This window comes from Prionailurus bengalensis, chromosome X, assembly GCF_016509475.1.
Source record: "Prionailurus bengalensis isolate Pbe53 chromosome X, Fcat_Pben_1.1_paternal_pri, whole genome shotgun sequence".
Classification (NCBI taxonomy): domain Eukaryota; kingdom Metazoa; phylum Chordata; class Mammalia; order Carnivora; family Felidae; genus Prionailurus; species Prionailurus bengalensis.
The window spans coordinates 97,739,344-97,756,475 of NC_057361.1; the positions used below are offsets into that span (position 1 = coordinate 97,739,344).

The following is a 17,132-nucleotide window of genomic DNA, read 5'->3' on the forward strand; positions in this document are numbered from 1 at the left end:
TTCTCTCTCTAAGGGAAAATCTCTTTGCATAAATAGAACTCTCTATTTTCCTTAATAGTTTTGTATGCAGCTCTAATGAGTAGTTTTCCATAATTCAGTGTATTGCTCCTGGAAAATGTAGACAATGGGGCAAATTTTCAGCCTATGCTGTCATTTTATGGATTAATTTCCATTAGCGCTGACCTTCTGGCTTTCCGTGCATAAATATGAGTAAAACATCTGTTCGTGTCATTCCCCTGCTTCAGGACCTCTGTTGGCTCCCCATCACCTACACCAGGAAACAGTCCAACTCATTGCCTTGGCGCACATAGCCCTTCAGAAACGTGCCTTTCCAGCCCATCTCTGCCATTTCTCCCCGTTCTGTCCGTCCCCAGACTCGCTGAACATGTGCTTTTATTCCTCCATGCTATTTATTCACCTTCTCTTCTTTTTTTTATTCTTATTAAAAAAATTTTAAGTTTATTTATTTATTTATTTATTTATTTATTTATTTTTAACGTTTATTTATTTTTGAGACAGAGAGAGACAGAGCATGAATGGGGCAGGGTCAGAGAGAGGGAGACACAGAATCTGAAACAGGCTTCAGGCTCTGAGCCATCAGCCCAGAGCCCGACGTGGGGCTCGAACTCATGGACCGCGAGATCATGACCTGAGCCGAAGTCGGACACTTAAACGACCGAGCCACCCAGGCGCCCCAGGTTTATTTATTTATTTTGAGAGAGAGAGAGAGAGAGAGAGAGAGCACGTGAGCACAAGCAGGGGAGGGGCAGAGCGGGAGAAACGCAGGCAGGCTTCCGCCTGGCAGCTTGGAGCCCGATGTGGGACTCGAACTCATAAACCGCAAGATCATGACCTGAGCCGAAACCAAGAGTCAGACGCTTAACTGACTGAGCCCCCCGGGCGCCCCTGCTTATGCTCTCTTCTTTGCCCGTGATGCCTTTATTCATCTTGTCCGCCACGGGCATTTTTATTCGGTGCTTCGAGGCTGAGCGCACACGCTGCCTCCTTTCTGAGCCCCCCTTCCCCAGTGGAATTCCTCTCTCCCTTCCTTGTAGCCCCCCAGCAGTCTCTGTGTCGCCCGTCCGAGCCTCTGCCCTGTTGTATTTTAACTCTGTTTCAAGGGGTCTGTCTTTTCCCCAAGCCTGTGAGTTCACGAAGGGCAGGACCCACATCTTGCCCACCTTTGTAGCCCATTGTCTGGCACGCAGTTGATGCTCAGTGACTGTATAGGACGAGGCTGTGTGTCTTGTATTTCTGTGCGTAAGAGTTCCAGAAGACCCCTCAGGGCGTGGTGGGGCAGCTAGCCTCACTTCTGCAACGGGCCAGTCGGCGGAATCTATGGCCGGAGTGTAAGATCCCCACACATTGACACTTAACCATTTTCTAATAGGGAGCAACATGGTGGGTATACTGGGAACTCATCTCTTACCAAATATTGGAGGGATTTTTTTAGGTATGAGGAACTGAAACTGGGTATGTTATTTTTTTCTCTTCTACTTTTCTTTTTAAAACTTTTTTGGTAATTTTTTTTTAATGTTTTTTGTTTATTTTTGAGAGACAGAGCACGAGCGGGGGAGGGGAAGAGAGAGCGAGGGAGACACAGAATCGGAAACAGGCTCCAGGCTCCGAGCCGTCAGCACAGAGCCCGACGCGGGGCTCGAACTCGTGGATCGCCAGATCGTGACCTGAGCTGAAGTTGGGCGCTCGACCGACTGAGCCAACCAGGCGCCCTTGTTTTTTTAATAAAACAAAACAAAACAAAACAAAAAAAACTTTAAGTAGGCTCCATGCCCAACACGGGACTTGAACTCACAACTCCAAGACCAAGAGCCACATGCTTTACCGATCCGGCCAGGCAACCCTCGCTTTCTTAATAGCTTTGTTCAGGTACAATTCACATACCATACAACTTACCCATTTAAAATGTGTAGTTCAGGGTGGGGGTTAGGCAAAATGGGAGAAGCAGAATGGGAGGTACAGGCTTTCAGTTATGGAACGACTAAGTCATGGGAATAAAAGTCACAGCACAGGGAACATAGTCAATGATATTATAATAGTGTTGTTTGGGGACAGATGGTAACCACACTTGCGGTGAACATAGCATACGGTATAATCTTGTCAAATCACTGTGTTGTATACCTGAAAATAACATAACATTGTATGTCAACTGTACTCAAAAAAATGACAGAGAAAGAAAAAAAACTAACAAACAAATGTTTAAAAACGTAAGTGCCCAACACTAGGTGAATCGCCTGAATATTTTGCAGTTAGGGGAATTCTGCTTTGCAATACTTTTAAGTGACGTGGAAAATGCTCAGGCAACGATGTGAAGTGAAAATGTGGGACACAGATTTTACATGAAATAACTATCCCATGTGTGTGGTGGATCGCAACTGTTTACAATATGCATAGGAGAAAACACCTATAAAATTACAAAAAATATCAACAGTGGGGGAAGAAAGTGTATATTTTCAAGGCTCTTAGTGCACTCACAGATATGTGCGACCATTACCACGATCAATTCTAGAACATTTCTTCTTTTTGTTTTTTAATGGTTTTATTTTTGAGACAGAGAGACAGAGCATGAGCAGGGGAGGGGCAGAGAGAGAGGGAGACACAGAGTCGGAAGCAGGCTCCAGGCTCCGAGCCGTCAGCACAGAGCCCGACACAGGGCTCGAACTCACGACCAGTGAGATCGTGACCTGAGCTGAAGTCGGACGCTTAACCGACTGCGCCACCCAGGCGCCCCAGAACATTTCTTATCATCTCAAGGTTATTTACTTAAGACCTTCAGAAAACCTTTCACAGCGGGGTGCCTGAGGGGCTCAGTCAGTTGAGTGGCTCAGTCTCAGTTTCAGCTCAGGTCACCGGCTGACAGTTCTTGGGATCGAGCCCCACGTCGAGCTCTCTGCTGACAGCACGGAGCCCCCTTGGGATTCTCTCTCTCCCTCTCTCTCTGTCCCTCCCCTGCTTGCATGCTCTCTCTCTCTATCAAAATAAATTTTTTTTTTCAACGTTTATTTATTTTTGGGACAGAGGGAGACAGAGCATGAACAGGGGAGGGGCAGAGAGAGAGGGAGACACAGAATCGGAAACAGGCTCCAGGCTCTGAGCCATCAGCCCAGAGCCTGACGTGGGGCTCAAACTCCCGGACCGCGAGATCGTGACCTGGCTGAAGTCGGAGGCTTAACCGACTGCGCCACCCAGGCGCCCCAAAATAAATTTTTAAAAATGTTAGAAAAAAAAAAAAAGAATGCAAGATATGTTATACTTGTGTTTATAAAACTCAGGAAAAAGTCAAGGATATTTCTTTTTTGTTTTAAGTTGGAAGTGGGCACCAAGATCCAAGGCAGGTTATATTTGTTGATGGTCACAGAATGAAGACGATCTAATTTCTCCTTGCATGAATGGATTTTCTGCCATAACTCTTCTTGTCCCTGTGAACTTGTTGAACTGTTTGATTTACTAGGAGGAAAGCCATTTTGTATAACGAAGGCCCATTTTCGCCGTCAACCGTCAACCGAGGCTTGCTAAAGAACAGAAACAAAAGGCACTTCTTGTTTTAAAAAGACACTTTGCCACTCAATTTTTTCAAGCCTTTCTCTTCATTTTTACCTCTTTCTGTCTTTGAGTCATTTAAATGCTTCTTAGCACAAAGTGAACACAAGAAGTCAGGGGTGATTGAATTCAAATCAGTTTTCCTGTCAGCCAACCAGTGGAATAAACTTAGGATTAGTGGTTAAAGTGAAGTTATGGAGGGGGCCGCCTGGGTGGCTCAATCGGTTAAGCGTCCGACTTCGGCTCAGGTCATGATCTCACAGTCTGTGAGTTCGAGCCCCGCGTCGGGCTCTGGGCTGACGGCTCAGAGCCTGGAGCCTGCTTCGGATTCTGTGTCTCCGTCTCTCTCTGACCCTCCCCCATTCATGCTCTGTCTCTCTCTCTCTGTCTCAAAAATAAATAAACATTAAAAAAAATTTTTTTAATGAAGTTATGGGGAAGATAGACTATTTTGAAATTCTGCTTATTCATTTGGAGATAATCTAGATTATTTGCATAGTCTTTGAGTTGGCTGTAATGAAAAACACTTGTTAACGGAGTTTGAAGTGATCATATAGTATATATACAGACTTATCTCGTTACTAAAAATTATGTAAATTCTTTGTAGGTTTTTAAAAATAGTTCTTGAGTTTATATAAATAGCTAAATAGACTTGGAAAAGGGAAGTAATTTGACATTTAGAAAGGTTTCCTCCCTCAGGCGCCTGGCTGGCTCAGTCGGTTAAGTGTCTGACTCCTGATCTTGGCTCAGGTCGTGATCTCACGGTTCGTGAGTTCGAGCCCCGCGTCGGGCTCTGCGCTGACAGGAAGGAGCTTGCTTGGGAGGCTCTCTCTTCTTCTCTCTCCGTGGCACGTAGGGCTGGACACTTAACCCTCTCCTGCGCGCTCTCTCTCTCAAAATAAATAAACTTTAAAAATAATGAAGAAATAAAACCTTAAAAACTACAAAAACATAAAAAGGGTTTCTCCCTATGCAGAAACTCTAAAAAGGGGGGAAAAATGAGTTTTCGTTTTCCTCAGTGTTTCTCTGTTGGATCTAAATACCTTTAAAGTCTCACTTTGCCGATTCTTAGCACGTTAAGTTGTTCCTAAATTAAAGCCGACCTCTGGAAATTCGTTCTGAGAGTGGTATAGCTTTCCTCGTGTGCTGCCATTTGGGCTTGGAAGGCATACACGCAGCATCGGTCTCTTTGTATCATTCAGCTGGTTATCCCTCATGAACCACAGAAGCTTCTGGCTTTGTAGTTCTCAAGGCTCTCGGTCAATGTCTTACTGTTCTTTTTTTGTAATTTGATTCTTACCCTCCTGATGTTGGACCTGCCAATTCCTTTCCCCCAAGTAAAAGACCTGAGGTGCTAAATCCCTACTCATGGATGGCAGATGCTAAATTGGGAGCAGCGGCTCGGAAATGCAAAACTCCTTACCCAGTTACCTGGCCGGCTCTCTAAGCCCGTCTTGCTCAGCATCATCCAGGCAACGAGAAGGCAAGATCGCCCTTTGGTAAAAATGATCGCATAGTTTGAGTAAGCTTTAGTAAATCCTCAAACGCAAAGCCTGTCCAAGGAAATGAAGCACGGTGGGGAGGTGGGTTGTTTTTGTTAAGTTCGCCGCACGTAGGTTTACGATGTGTGTCGTGGGGAAGGGCGCCGGTTCTGGGCTCCATTGGATAATAGGTTTGAATCCTGTCTCGCCAATGTGCGACCCTGGACCTGCCTGAGCCCCCATTCTCCTCATCTGTGAAATGGGCATAATAAAAGAACCTCCCTTGCAGGGTTTTGGAAAGAATTCCATGAGATAACAGATAGAAAAGCCTTCACTTGGTATACGGTCATGCTCAGTGTAAGTGACAGAGAAAGTGCGAGGCGTGGTTCCGCCTTCTAGGTGTTTGTGATCTTGCCAAGGAGACAAAGAATCAAAGCGCCCACAAAGCAGTTCCGTGCTATATGTGAGTGAACGCCTTAGTTGTCTGCTTTAAGAAAGGTCGGTGTCTTGAATGCAGTTTGTATGTGGGTTTTTGTGCCAAGATTTGCCCTGAAAAACAATCTTCATTAAAATATGTTCATGTCTATTTTGCCAAGCTGCGTTGTGCTAACTGGAAGGATGGCCTTCCCTCCCCCAGCATCGTTGTCAGATTATGTTAACACAAAGCTTCTTCGGTACTTGCAGTCCCTTTGGGGAAAGAGGGCAAGAGACGTGCTGGGAAAAGGTAATCGTGTGATTTCGGAAAGACAAGGTCATAAAAAAGTCAAACCCTCTCTTCGAACCTTACGAAAACATTTGTCGCAAACGTGGTTCCTTGGGGCCTTGTGGGGGCCCCCCAGAGATCTCTAGTCTCCGTCGGTGGCACGTTGTCACTTCTGTTTTGCCCGCCGCTCATCCTGGCGCACCACCGTTGACGGTTACCCAGTCTCTGACCTTACAGAGTTTATCAACAGAAGTAGAAGACCAGAGGAAACCGTCGGAGACCACATCCACCCACACAGGGAAATTCTTCTGATGGATTCGAATATAAATATATAGGCTTGCACGCTTGAGTGTGCAAAAACACTTGTGCAGTCGCTTTGTTGGAAGATGGGGCTGTCGGAGGGTATGACAGATGCACGGAAGCCAAGCGGGGTTTCAATTACAACAGCCTCTGCGATCAACTTGAACGTCTTGGGTCTATCTCCCCTCCCCCCGCCCACCACTGCTAAACAGTGAACTTCTCAAGGGCAGGGTCTGGTTCTTTTTCATCTCTGCATTACCAGGTGCTAGCACAGGGCCTGGACCTTGGCAGGGGACCCGATAACTGGTATATCGCAAACTCACTTTTCTTTTCTGCATTGCCGGAAGTTACATGCCCCCAGTGGCCATTTTGAGTGCAAAGTGTTATTTTAAGATATTCTCTGTGGAGAAAGCACTCCAGACTCTGCGACCAGTGTCTCAAACAAAAGGGGAGCTGAAAGCCTTGGTGGGGGGAGGGGGGGAATCTGGAGAAATTCCAGAGGGAGGGAGATAGAGGAAGGATGGGAAGGAGAGATTCATTGACTAATGCCCTCTTTTTGAGTAGGTTCTTCTTTTTTTAAAAAAATTTTTTTAACGTTTATTTATTTTTGAGACAGAGAGAGACAGAGCGTGAACGGGGGAGGGTCAGAGAGAGAGAGGGAGACACAGAATCGGAAACTGGCTCCAGGCTCTGAGCCATCAGCCCAGAGCCCGACGCGGGGCTCGAACTCCCGGACCGCGAGATCGTGACCTGGCTGAAGTCGGACGCTCAACCGACTGCGCCACCCAGGCGCCCCTTGAGTAGGTTCTTCTTGCCTGAGATTGTTTTCGAGAAGAATATGTTCATTTAAAAAATATTTTTCTTAATGTTTAGTTATTTTTTTGAGGAAGAGAGAGAGAGAGAGAGAGAGAGAGTGTGAGAGCGAGCGGGGGAAGGGTAGAGAGAGGGAGACACAGAATCTGAAGCAGGCTCCAGGCTCCGAGCTGTCAGCACAGAGCCCGACGCGGGGCTCGAACTCACAAACCGTGAGATCATGACCTGAGCCAAAGTCGGACGCTTAAGTGACCGAGCCACCCAGGTGTACCTGTTCATTTTTTTTTTTTGAGTTTATTTATTTATTTTGAGAGAGACAGAGACAGCGCGAGTGGGGGGGGGTGGTTGCAGAGAGAGGAAGAGAGAGAGAATCCCAAGCGGGCTCCTCGCTGCCAGCGCAGAGCCCGATGCGGGGCTCTATTTCACGAAACCGTGAGATCATGACCTGAACCGAAACCAAGAGTCGGATGCCTAACCGACTGAGCCACCCAGGCGTCCCAAGAAGAAGATGTTCAGGTGCCATCGAAACAGTAGTGTGATCACAGTGCCGTGGAAATGGGCTTCTGACTTTTGGGCTAAGTCATTGTATTTCCTAAACTAGTTGCTGTTATCTGTGCTCCTTCTTGCAGTGAAACTTAACCTCGGAGAGTGGGGTGGTTAGTGGTGGTAATGGGTTTTGAATTCGCCCAGTACTCCGCTGCTAAGCTTTCTGGTCTCCCTCCCAGTGTGCTACAGGAGGGATTCTGGGAAGCCAGAAGACTTGCAGAAGAGACATTACATTCTTAGAATTCTTAAGGAGAACCGGTTGCTAGAGTAAAAGATTTACCAGTAAACTAATGACCTTTGGTGTCATATCTAAGCAGAAGCAACCCAGGCTGATTTCACATTGTAGACAGAGATATATTATGCAATTATCATTGCTTTTTAAGTAAAATGGAAATTATGTGGTTACGTTTCTAATGATAATATAAAGAGGCTTGCTGGTGACGTGAGCTCTTAAATACATGAGTGGTTGTATTATAGAGAACAAGCTGGTGGTTGCCAGAGCGTGGGGCGGGGGCGGGGGGTGGTTGGGGCATGGGTGAAATAAGTAAAGGGGATTAAGAACATTCCAGTTATAGCATAAATACCTTAGCGATGAAAGGTACAGCATAGGGAATATAGTCGATAATATTATAATAATATTGTGTGGTGACAGATGGTGACCATACTGACTCATGTCTGCAGTTGTCGAATCACTATGTTGTACACCTGAAACTGATATAACTTTGTATGTTAATTTCACGTCAGTTAAAACAAGTACATGAGTGGTTGGATGGTCGAATATATACATGCACGTATATATATTTACGTATTTTTTAGGATTACAAGCATGGTTTTTAAAAAAAATTTTTTTTTTCAACGTTTATTTATTTTTGGGACAGAGAGAGACAGAGCATGAACGGGGGAGGGGCAGAGAGAGAGGGAGACACAGAATCGGAAACAGGCTCCAGGCTCGGAGCCATCAGCCCAGAACCCGACGCGGGGCTCGAACTCCCGGACCGCGAGATCGTGACCTGGCTGAAGTCGGACGCTCAACCGACTGCGCCACCCAGGCGCCCCGACAAGCATGGTTTTATAATGATACATACATAGTTAAGATGATGCAAGGTCAGTCACCTCATATAGTAGATGTAGAGGGAACCACCACAAAATCATAAAATCTAAGTGGTTAATGCTGTCAGTGACACCCAATAAGGAGCCGTTGTTTCCTCTCTTTGGACCAGGAAGTAGACGGTAACCAAATTTGTATTGATCAATTTCCTTTCTTTCCTGTTCTTTCTTTCTATGTTAGAAATCAGAAAGTCATCTCAGGTTGGGGAACCGTACATTTCTTTACAGTTTTAGGGTTTACAACATGGAAGTCTATTCAGATTTGGTCCTAAGTAAGCCTGGGAAAGTGTACTGTGTCCCAAACCGTACTACAAAGATTGATATTTTAAATTTTATTTTATGAGTGGGACACCTGGCTGGCTCAGTCGGTAGAGCATGTGACTCTTGATCTCGGGTCGTGAGTTCAAGCTCAAGCCCCACGTAGGGGCTAGAGTTTCCTTTAAAAAAAAAGAAATCCAGAAAAAATTTTATTGTATTAGAGATTAGAAAAATACGGATTTATTTTCCTTCATGGGGGTGACATACGGCTTGCTGTTTGAATAAATATTTCAATGAAGGAGAGATGCGATTTGAAGAAAAATATGAAGTATAGGATAGTGCAGAAGGTGTGCCAAAGTCCTGAAGATTGTGTGTGAACGAGTTGAATTTGGAGAACACTGCTAAAAGGAGAATCCGGAGTTGGGATACCTGGATTTGAATCCTGATTCTGCCACTAGATGTAGATGGCTGAACTTTCTTAAGCCTCTGAGGCTGTTTCTCCATGTATGAAGTTGAAGTGATGGTATTTTCCTTGTCTACCTGGCAGGTTGTGGTAAGAAACCAGTAGAATGTGGAGTACCTGGGTGGCTCAGTCGGTTGAGGGTCCGACTTCGGCTCAGGTCATGATCTCGCGGTTTGTGAGTTCGAGCCCTGCATCAGGCTCGCTGGGGTCAGGGCAGAGCCGGCTTCAGATCCTCTGTCCTCCTGTCTCTCTGTCCCTCCTCCAGGCATGTGCTTGCGCGCTTTCTCTCTCTCTCTCAGAAATAAATAAAACATCAAAAAAAACAAAAAAACAGGTAAAACAATAAAAGAAAAATTTAATAATATTGGGTGCCTGGGTGGCTCAGTCGGCTGAGCATCTGAGTTCAGCTCAGGCCATGATCTCATCGTTTGTGAGTTCGAGTCCCGCATCGGGCTCGCTGCCGTCAGCGCAGAGCCTGCTTCGGATCCCCTGTCCCCTTCTCTCTCTGCACCCCCCACCCCCCACCGCCTTCTCAAAAAAAAAAAAAAAAGTTACTAACATCACTAGCAAGTTATTTCAAGAGAGCTTCCAAATCAGTGAGTGAGAACTTTCAAAGGCAAACCGTTTGGGTTTTTTTTTTTTTTTCTTTTCTTTATGGTGAAAACGGAGTAGGTTCCAAATTTAGGTTGACGGTTTTCCTGCCACTGCTTACGAGGAGAAGGCTGAAGCATATGCTTGCTTCTCTCCAGATTGTAGGAAGGCTTTTGCCTTTCCCTTAACGCCGCCAGAGAACTGTGCAGAAATTCGCGGTGGGACCTCGCTATTCTCTGAATGCTTATCAAGTACCGTTGGTTAAAACCCAGTTTTCTTGCGTTCTGAAAAAGCGCCTTCTCTGACCAGTGAGCGCACACACTGGCAGGAAGGAAAAATTCCGAACCTGCGCGAAAAGACCCTTTTTGTGTGTGAGGGAAGCTTTCTTAAGGGCAACCCTGTTAAGTCTAAGAGTCAAATGGTAAAGCTGAATAGCAAAAGTTAGACCGGGGATACGTTCTAGACCACAGGGCAGAGCCACCGTGAAATCAGGATAATGCTGAGAGTCAAAGGTTTTCCTTGTCTCTGATGCCAAGAGAGTTCACAACTGAATTCTACTGGAAGAGGACGGAGGGAGCGGTTCTTTGGGGGGCTGACTCCTAATGTGGCCTCTCTTTCACTTCCAATTTGAATTGTGCTTTTAACAAGCCTGTGGGAGGGGGTGGGGGAAACATGAGGATTGGAGGCCTGGCGAGGGCGGGGGGGAGGTCAGGTCAGTCCTTCCTTTTTTTCTTCTTTTTTTTTTTTTTTAATTTTTTTTTTTTCAACGTTTATTTATTTTTGGGACAGAGAGAGACAGAGCATGAACGGGGGAGGGGCAGAGAGAGAGGGAGACACAGAATCGGAAACAGGCTCCAGGCTCTGAGCCATCAGCCCAGAGCCCGCCGCGGGGCTCGAACTCCCGGACCGCGAGATCGTGACCTGGCTGAAGTCGGATGCTTAACCGACTGCGCCACCCAGGCACCCCTCCTTTTTTTCTTCTTGAAGAGATGAAGCCCCACTCACAGCCCCAGATCTTCCATTAGGGTAAGCTTTGTGGGACTCAGAATAGACACCCCAACTTTTTCTACAATCCAGCTACCCCCTGGCAAATGAAGCAGGAGAATGCTTCATGCAGTGAGGTTATTTTTTTAATGTTTATATATTTGTGAGAGAGGGAGAGAGAGACACAGAGCATGAGCCGGGGAGGGGCAGAGAGAGAGAGGTGGGGGGAGACACAGAACCCGAAGCAGGCTCCAGGCTCTGAGCTGTCAGCCCAGAGCCCAATGCGGGGCTCGAACCCATGAACGGCGAGATCATGACCTGAGCCAAAGTCAGACGCTGAACCGATGGAGCCACCCAGGCGCTTCAGTGTAGTTGGTTTGAAATGAAAAGTGAAACCTTGTTCCATAACATGAATTCATAGCCTTCAAAGCCTAGGGCATGCTGTAGGCTTCAGGTCTGGAAGGCTTATTTTATACTGAACGTTTATTTTTTTAAAAAATTTTTTTTTAATGTTTTCATTTATTTTTTTGAGACAGAAACAGGGCATGAGCAGGGGAGGGGCAGAGAGAGAGGGAGACGCAGAATCGGAAGCAGGCTCCAGGCTCCGAGCTGTCAGCACAGAGCCCGACGCGGGGCTCGAACTCACGAGCTGTGAGATCATGACCTGAGCCGAAGTCGGACGCTCAACCGACGGAGCCGCCCAGGCGCCCCATATACTGAACGTTTAAACAAGTGATTCATTTTGGACCTACGCTTTTTTCCCACATCGCATTAGGAAGCGTTTCCACAACTGCATTAGGAGGCTGAAAGAAGGTTTTCTTTCTTTCTGTGTTTTTCTTTTTCCTTTTTCAGAGTTACTTGGAGCAGGTACTTGTGAAATTATTGTACAGAGAGATTAACAGATGCCAATTCAACAGGTTAAACTTTGAAATTTGAGGACTGTTTTTGCAATCTGTATTGAGCGGATAGTTGGCAAGCAAGACGAAAAGCAAGACTTGGCAATTATTGTCAGCGCCTCAGGCTTGCCTTCCTTTTTTTAAATATAATTTTAAAAAATTAATTTATTTATTTTGAGATAGAGAGAGAGAGCACGAGCAGGGGAGGGGCAGAGAGAGAGAGGGAGACACAGAATCCGAAGCAGGCTCCAGGCTCCAGCTGTCCGCACAGCCCGATGCGGGGCTCAAACCCAAGGACCGTGAGGTCATGACCGAAGCCGAAGTTGGATGCTTAACCGACCGAGCCACCCAGGCGCCCCCATCTACCTATTTATTTTGAAAGAGAGAGCACAAGCTGGGGAGGGGCAGAGAGAGAGAATCCCAAGCAGGCTCCACACTGTCAGCACAGAGCCCGATGCGGGGCTCGAACTCACGAACTGTGAGATCATGACCTGAGATGATATCAAGAGTCGGGCACTTAACCAACTGAGCCACGCAGGCTCTCCAGGCTTGCCTTCTTAGATGGGGCTTTATTCACTTAACTTCTCTGAGTCCTTGATCACAGACTCTGAATGTTCGGCCTTGAAGTTGCCGTCCCTTTCCTTTCACCTGGGTCTGTGAAAACGTGGTAGATATAGGACAGGGGGGTCCAATTTTACTATCAGAAAATCTGAGTGCCCGAAACAGGAACTGTTTCTTCTGTTTCAACTCATTTTGTACTAGTATTCACAGACGTGATAGGGGATGATCAACTTGACTTGATCTTATGGGTCTACAAGTTCAAATTTAAGACGACGTAGATCTCTGTGACGATCTTCCCCCCCCACCCAGGTGTACTGAGGTCTCATTGAAAAAGAAAATTGTATATTCTTAGAGCGTAAGGTGTGAAAATTCAGCATACGTATAGATGGCGAAATGATTACCACCATCAAATTAGTTAACACATTTATCACCTCGCATACTTTTTTTTTTTAATTTTTTTTTTCAACGTTTATTTATTTTTGGGACAGAGAGAGACAGAGCATGAACGGGCGAGGGGCAGAGAGAGAGGGAGTCACAGCATCGGAAACAGGCTCCAGGCTCTGAGCCATCATCAGCCCAGAGCCCGACGCGGGGCTCGAACTCCCGGACCGCGAGATCGTGACCTGGCTGAAGCCGGACGCTTAACCGACTGCGCCACCCAGGCGCCCCAAACCTCGCATACTTTTTAAAAAATGTTTATTTATTTAGAGAGAGACAGAGAGAGCCCAAGTGGGCAACAGGGGAAGAGAGAGAGAGAGAGAGAGAGAAGGAGGAAGGGAGGGAGAGAGCAAATCCCAAGCAGGCTCCACTGTCAGCACGCACAGAGCCCCGTGCCTGATGGCGGGGCTTGATCCCACGGACCGTGAAATCAAATCATGACTTGAGCCGAAATCAAGAGTCAGACTCTTAACCGACTGAGCCACCTCGGCGCCCCTTGCATGCTTGTTTTTGATGAGAACGCTTAAGATCTGGTCTCTGAGTAAATTTCAAGTATGCGATAGAGTATTCATAACTATAGTCACCATGCTGTGCATTATAGCTCCAGAATTTACTCATCCTATAACTGAAGTTTGCACCTTTTGAGTGATATCTCCCTATTTCCCTCATCCCCCAGCCCCAGCACCTACCACTGTACTTTTTTTTTTTTTTCAGATTTCACATATAAATGGCACCATATAGTATTTCTTTGTTGTTGTCAGAAGAGAATAATGAGAACCCAGGTACTAATCACCCATCTTTACCGTCAAACAGTGATCAAGTCTACGTCCTCCTTTCGGGTCCTACCCCAATGGGAAGGTTTTCTTATCTTAATTGAAGTATAGTTGACACACAACATTTTGTTAGTTTCAGGTGCACCACGTAGTGTTTTGACATTTATATACGTTATGAAATGCTCGCCATGGTAAATGCCGTTACCATCTGCTATTAAATGAAGTTTTTACGATATCATTGACTGCGTTCCCTGTGCTGTAATTTTCTTTTTTTTAAAAAAAAGTTTTCTTTTAACATTTACTTATTTTTTTGAGAGACAGGACACGAGTGGGGGAGGGGCAGAGAGAGAGAGAGACCGAGAGACCGAGAGAGACAGAGAGAGAATCGAAAGCAGGCTCCAGGCTCTGATCTGTCAGCACAGCCCGACCCGGGGCTTGAACTCAGGAAGCACGAGATCATAACCTGAGCTGAAGTGGGACGCTCAACCGACTGAGCCACCCAGGCGCCCCTCTTGTGCTGTAATTTTCATCCACTTGACTTCATAACTGGAACTTTTGTTCCTTTTAGTCCCCTTCACCTGCCTTACACACCTCTCTACCTTCTTCCCCTCTGGCAACCACCAGTTTGTTCTCTGTATTTTTGAGTCTGTTTTTGTTTTGTTTTCTTAGATTCCACATAAAAGTGAAATCGTATGATATTTGTCTTTCTCTGACTTATTTCACTTAGCCTAATACCCTCTAGGTGCATCCATGTTATTGCAAATGGCAAGATTTCATTCTTTTTTCATGGCTGAGTAATGTTCCACACACACACACACACACACACACACACACACACACACACACCCCATATCTTCTTTATCCAAGATACCATGCAGTTTTTTCCTTCTCTGTCTGGCTCATTTCCCGTATAACGTCCTCGAGGTTCATCCTTGGTGTTGCAAATGGCAAGATGGCCTTCTTTCTCGTGGCTGAATAATATTTCAGTATATGCATACATCACGTTTCTTTCTCCGTTCATCTGTTGACAGACGCTTACGTTGTGACTTGGCCGTTGGGAATAACATTGCTGTAAATGTGGGAGTGCAGATGTCTCTTTGAAATACTGATTTTGTTTTCTTTGGATAAAGACCCAGAAGTGGGATCGCTGGATCATATGGTAGTTCTGTTTTTAATTTCGTGAGGCACTTCCATACCGTTTTTTTTTTCAACGTTTATTTATTTTTGGGACAGAGAGAGACAGAGCATGAACGGGGGAGGGGCAGAGAGAGACGGAGACACAGAATCGGAAACAGGCTCCAGGCTCTGAGCCATCAGCCCAGAGCCCGTCGCGGGGCTCGAACTCACGGACCGCGAGATCGTGACCTGGCTGAAGTCGGACGCTTAACCGACTGCGCCACCCAGGCGCCCCCCCCCATACCGTTTTTTAAGGATCTTTTAGATTTGTTGAATAGGATGCTCTTTGGTTAAAGTGGTTTAAACTTCCTAGGGGTGCCTGAGTGGCGCAGTCGGTTAAGTGTCCGACTTCAGCCAGGTCACGATCTTGCGGTCCGTGAGTTCGAGCCCCGCGTCAGGCTCTGGGCTGATGGCTCGGAGCCTGGAACCTGTTTCCGATTCTGTGTCTCCCTCTCTCTCTGCCCCTCCCCCGTTCATGCTCTGTCTCTCTCTGTCCCAAAAATAAATAAACGTTGAAAAAAAAATTTAAACTTCCTAAGGACTCTCATAGAGGAAACTCTGAGATGCTCCTCAGATACGGAACTGAGATGCAGCTGTGACTTAATTGTGAACCACGTATAAAAACTGTTCTCATTTATAGCAGCATTACTTGCAGTAGCTGAATTAGGCCAACAGTCTGTGTCCATCGACTGATGAATGGATAAAGAAGCAGCAGAATGTGTGTTTATATATATGGAATATTATTCAGCCATAAAAGAACGAAATTTTGCTCATTGCGACGATACGGAGGGAGCCAGAAAGTATTATGCGAAGTGAAATAAGTCAGTCAGAGAAAGACAAGTACCGTATGATTTCATTCATAGGTGGAATTTAAGAAACAAAACTAACGAACAACGGTGAAAAAAAAACCAAAAGAGACAGAGGCAAACCAGGAAACAGACTCTTAACCATAGAGAACAAACTGATGGTTACCAGAGGGGAGGTGGATGGGGTAGGTGACGGGGATTCAGGAGGGCACTTGTCTTGATAAGCACCGGGTCTTGTATGCAAGTGTTGAATCAGTATATCGTTTACCTGAATCTAATATTGTACTGTATGTTCCCTAACTGGAATTAAAGAAAATTTTTTTTAATGTTTATTTTTGAGAGAGAGAGCGTGTGTGCGCGCACACACACGCGTGAGCGAGTGGGGGGGGGGGGGCGGCAGAGAGAGAGGGAGACAGAATCCGAAGCAGGCTCCGGGCTCTGAGCTGTCAGTACAGAGCCTGATGCGGGGCTCGAACTCACGAACTGCGAGATCATGACCTGAGCCGAAGTGGGACGCTTAACCAACTGAGCCACTCAGGCGCCCCTTGCCTAAGTGGAATTTAAATAAAAACTTAAGGGGCGCCTGGGTGGCGCAGTCGGTTAAGCATCCGACTTCAGCCAGGTCACGATCTCGCGGTCCGTGAGTTCGAGCCCCGCGTCAGGCTCTGGGCTGATAGCTCGGAGCCTGGAGCCTGTTTCCGATTCTGTGTCTCCCTCTCTCTCTGCCCCTCCCCCATTCATGCTCTGTCTCTCTCTGTCCCAAAAATAAATAAAAAACGTTGAAAAAAAAATTAAAAAAAAAAAATAATAAATAAATAAAAACTTAAAAAAACAATCTTCTCAAAGGAGTCTGTGGATGTAATATGCTGGAGACTGTCTCTAATACTGTGTACACAAATATAAATATAACTCCGATTCCATTTTGACACTAACTTTCAGTATAGCTTATATTCAGGTTTTCTTTATGTAGTTTTTCTAAATAAAAATTTTTAAGTAATTTTAATTCGATTCGAGGAGAGCAGTATTATTAGAAAGGGGAAATCTGTGCCCTCAAATAGGCAAAGAGGTAAAGTAGATATTATATCCCACGGTGATAAGTTCAGTGAAGAAAAATAGGATAGAAGTCAGTGGTGGGGTCCTCTTTCAAGTTCAGTTTCTCTCGTGTTAGTATTTTTATGTATTTCGTGTTGTTTTAATTAAAAAAATTTTTCTGAGAGAGAGTGTGCAGGTGCGCGCAAGCGGGGGAGGGGCAAAGAGAGACTCTCCAGCAGGCTTCACGCTCAGCACGGAGCCCGATGTGGGGCTCGATCTCATGACCCTCAGATCATGACCTGAGCTGGAATCAAGAGTTGGACACTTGACCGACTGAGCCACCCAGGCGCCCCTCTTTGTGTACTTCTGAGGGGAGGAAAGGCTGGGTGAGGTAGAAAGAACGGAGCTTTTGTAGTCCCAGACCTAGGTTCGAATCCTAGCTCTGAAGGCAGACTAGATACGTAGCGTGGGTTGCGTGCAAAGATTCCTCGTCCGTAAGACGGTGACAAAGACTAAGCTTATTTCTATTCATTCACTCATTCATTCATTCATGAGTAAACTCTACCCCTAATGTGGGGCTCGATCTCATGACCCCTGAGATCAAGAGTTGCATGCTCCACTGACTGAGCCAGCCAGGAGCCCCAGG

At 46.0% G+C, this 17,132-nt stretch overlaps 1 protein-coding gene across 3 annotated transcripts in view; it reads left to right on the plus strand.

The window, feature by feature from the left end:
• DOCK11 (dedicator of cytokinesis 11) overlaps positions 1–17,132 on the plus strand; it is a 204,439-nt gene that overhangs the window by 34,571 nt on the left and 152,736 nt on the right. The window lies entirely within an intron of this gene.